Genomic DNA, 4462 nt, shown 5'->3' on the forward strand with positions numbered 1-4462 from the left:
TTTTAAAAAGCGTGGAGAAGATAATAAAATAATGAGTCATCTCAAAATGAACTTCAATGCAGCATGAAGCCATTGGGCTCATCAAAGCATGTGCAATGGTAACCAACCTACGATTGTTTCTCCATGCTGTATCGTTTTCCAATGCTGAGCGTCAAGCAAGGAAGCATCACGTACCATTATTAGCTCACCTGGACTTTAGTCTGGTGAACTTATGCGATCGAGCAGTGTCCGGAGGTGAGTGTGTGTGTGTGAGTCATCTTCTTCTTCTTGTGTATGGCAGTTTTCATTTAGTTGGAGCATGACTATTCCACTGATGCTCTGCCCCAAGACCTCTACCGAGTGCCGTTCTAGTTTAACAATACGAGTTCCCTTACAGGAAACTTTGATGCAGGAGGAGGCCATTCATCCCATCAAAATCTGCGGTATTATCACCAACCTATGGTTGTTTGTCCGTGTTATATCCTTTTAAATGCCGAGCATCAAGAAAGTTAAGTCTTTGATAAGACTTGGCCGGCGTTTGAATCACTGACCTCCCAGACTCAGAGAGGATGCTGGAACCATCATGATGAAAACTTTAAAATTTTGACTTTAAGGACTTTTACTGAAGAAATTTGAATAGTTCTGAATATATGGGAAAGACAAGACACCAGCAAAAGTGTCATTTGTTCTACCCCTCCCCCACCCACCCTTCACACTGTCCCCAACTGCTCACACCTTTATGTACCTTTATGCCCAATGCCACATCCAACAGCACCCGTACGAGACTGCATATGGGCTCAGCTATCATCAATTTCATAACTAGTCAACAACAGAACAAATAACAGCTGGAGGGGAAGCACTCAGGAGAGTGCAAAATCTCCGCCACCAATACTGCTGGGTCACTCAAGTGAACCATATATCTTATTCATTAAATATGATGTCAACAGTGCTGACAGAGTTATAGTTCTTTTCTCCAACATTTTGTTTTTTTTTCGGGGGGGAGGGGGTTGGAAATCACTTAAAACATGTAAAAATGGAAAAAAAAAAAATCGAAATTTTGTTGAAAAAAAAGTTGCAAATTATTTTTTTTCTCAAACATTTTTTTGGGGGGTTGGAAATCACTTAAAACATGTAGAAATGCAATTTTGTTTTGGGGGGGGGTAACAATATTTTTGGGGCGGTTGGAAATCACTTAAAATATGTAGAAATGCAAAAAAATTCTCTATTTTTTTTTTGGGGGGAGGGGGTTGGAAATCACTTAAAACATGTAGAAATGCAAAAAAATTCTCGAACAATTTTTTTTGGGGGGGGTTGGAAATCACTTAAAACATGTAAAAATGCAAAAAAAAATTATCTAAATTTTTTTTGGGGGTGGGGTAAAAAATTAATTGGGGGGGGGGTGTTTGGAAATCACTTAAATCACATGTAGAAATGCAAAAAAAAAAACTTTTTCTCTAACAATTTTTTTTTGGGGTGGGGGGGACCAAGTCCAAAATTTAATGGCATAATCCTTGGACCATACCTAACCCCCCCCCCACCAAGTTTCGTCGAAATCCGTTGAGGATTTTTTTCCGTAATACTGTTCACAAACAAACAAACAAACAAACAGAAAGGGGTGAAAACAGTAACCTCCATCAATGTTCGAAGATGGCAGAGGTTAATTTGAATTTGAGTATGTGTATAAAGTATGTACATGTAAAATTTGAGTATTTGTACAAAGTATGTACAATTATAATTTGAGTATATTAGGGTGTTTCACTCATGGTGGTAAAAAAATGAAATTTGTTGAAAATGTCAGAAGGGGTGTCCCCTTGTTTCTTATGAGCCATAAATATTTTAGGCAAATATTTGGTTTGATTCGTCAATATTTACTGGTCCCACAGTTGGACAAGATTCCACATTTCAAGTGAAACTAAGAAAAAATCAAATGGAGGAGAAGACAAAAAATTGCAACGAACGTTTATTGAACTGAAAATTAACAAAAAAAATTATGAAAAAGAAATGTAGAACAATTATGCAAGTAGAGCAGGGCAATCAAATCGTTGGGCTCAAGGAGCAGGAGGGAACTTAGCAGTCACTCCAGCCTTTGTTCTCTTGACGGTCTTGCGGTCATGATGAACAACTTTGAGGAGGAACTGCTTCTGCTGCTCGTCTTCGGTTCGGGCTTGGAGTTTTTGTATCAGTGCCACTCCTCTCTCTGCTGCATCATTGGTGACCTGCAGGCCTCAGACGGTGGCTCGAGTTCGTGGATCTTGCAAAACATCTTCCACGTTATGGGTAGTGACCATCCTCCCAGCAAAGATCCCAATGGCCTCTAGTGTTCGCCCTGTTACCAATTTGGAAAGACCGTCAGGGAGAGTGAAGTTCTTCTTTTCAAGTCTTTTGAGTGCTTTCGAGGTTGCTGGACGGCTTAGGTTCTTGACCATGGCCGCCCGGTCATCGGGAGACACTCATTCGTCAAAGAAGGCTAGGGCCACTCCTTGCTCTGAGAGGTACCAGAGGTGCCTTTGGAGGGCCTTCTCTGCCGTTGACCCGAGTTCTCTATCCACAAACACCTGGAGAATCGCCAAGAACTCCAGGTCATTCTTTGGTGCACAGTTTGGGACAGCTGCCTCATGCCAGAATCTGACGTAAATGAGACTGACGAAATGGGCCAGTCATCGGACTCCGCGTTTTTCCGAACTCGTTAGCTCCAGTTGTTGCAAAAACAAGGCAATCTTCAGGATATAAATAGCCTTTGCCATCCATCTCGCCTGATGGTAGACTCCAGGGGCCCTAAATCGAGGCAGATCTCTGCTACATCCTCCGAGGTAGAGAAGAGAGAGCTGAAGGAGTTCGAGATAGTCCCCTCTTGGGTGGGCTGCATCATGGATGACTCTCCTGAGGAAGTCTATCATCTTCAGCCTTTGTGATTCGCTCCACTCATCCAGGGGTTGTTCGTCGCTGAGGGTACCGGCAGATGTCTTGTCCAAGACGTCCCATTTTCCTCGGAATCGTTTGAAGATTGGGGGAGAGCCGAAGAGGAGTTCATAGGTGTTCTTCAGTACCACCTCGTGAATGTGATGTCGGCATTCCAGCCAAAGAAGAGGTCTTCCAAGGGACTGTTCAATTATGGTGCAGGCTCCGCTAATCATGCCACTGTTTGATGCAGTCGTATCAAATGAGAGACCGGCGATCTTGTCAGCAATCTGATACGTGTCCAGCAGCCGAAGAACGGTATCTGCTATCGACATATCGACATATCGGTATTGCTATCGACATATCGATATGCAATTGTCGACATAGCTGACTAAGGGAACCTGTATGTTGTGTGCAATTGAATTCCAAATTCGTAACAACATTTAAAAGTTCATGATAGACGCTCTCAAAAGGCACCGTACATGTGCTCAGTATTTTAGGAGATCCAGATGTTGTCTATACAAGTTCTGAGCCCAAGAGATTAAGATTTTGTCTTCACAAAAAGAACAAGAAGAAGATGAACAACGCCGAGCTCTCTATGAGCAGCGTTCGCTACGCGAGACGCTGCTAAAAACGTCAACATACCATTCAAAAGTGTGCGACCTGTTAACACGGTCCCATTTCGCTAAGATTTTGCATGAAGCACTTTTTAGAGGAAAGGTTCAAAGGCAAATCTGTGCTGATAAAATTATTGCACTTCAGAAAAAATGAAACACCCTAGAGTACATGTATAAAGTATGTACAACTATAATTTTGAGTACTTGTGTAAAGTATGTGCAATTAGAATTTGAGTATGTGTACAAAGTATGTACGATTAAAATTTGAGTACATGTGGAAAGTATATACGATTATAATTTGAGTACATGAACAAAGTATGTAGGATTAGAATTTGAGTATGTGTACAAACTATGTACGATTAGGATTTGAGTATGTGAATGCAGTATGTACGATTAAAATTTGAGTTTTGTACAAAGTATGTACGATGAGAATTTGAGCACATGTACAAAGTATGTACGATTAGAATTTGAGTACGTGTTTAAGGTATGTACAATTAGAATTTGAGTATGTGCACAAAGTATGTACGATTATAATTTGAGTACGTGTATAAGGTACGTACGATTATAATTTGAGTACATGTATAAAGTGTATACAATTAGAATTTGAGTATGTGTACAAAGTCTGTACGATTAGAATTTGACGATGTGTACAAAGTATGTACGTTTAGAATTTGAGTACGTGTATAAAGAATGTACGATTTAAATTTGAGTTTGTGCATAAAGTATGTCCAATTAGAATTTGAGTAGGTGTATAAATTATGTACAATAAGAAATTGAGTATGTGTACAAAGTATGTACGATTGGAATTTGAGCATGTGTACAAAATATGTACGATTAGATTTTGAGTACGTGGACAAAGTATGCACAATTACAATTTGAGTACATTTCTTAAGTATGTACAATTAGAATTTGAGTATGTGTATAAGGTATGTACGATTAGAATTTGAGTACATGTATAAAGTATGTGC

This window comes from Eptatretus burgeri, chromosome 1 (genome assembly GCF_056783735.1).
Source record: "Eptatretus burgeri isolate ZD-2024b chromosome 1, Ebu_testis_v1, whole genome shotgun sequence".
Taxonomy (NCBI): domain Eukaryota; kingdom Metazoa; phylum Chordata; class Myxini; order Myxiniformes; family Myxinidae; genus Eptatretus; species Eptatretus burgeri.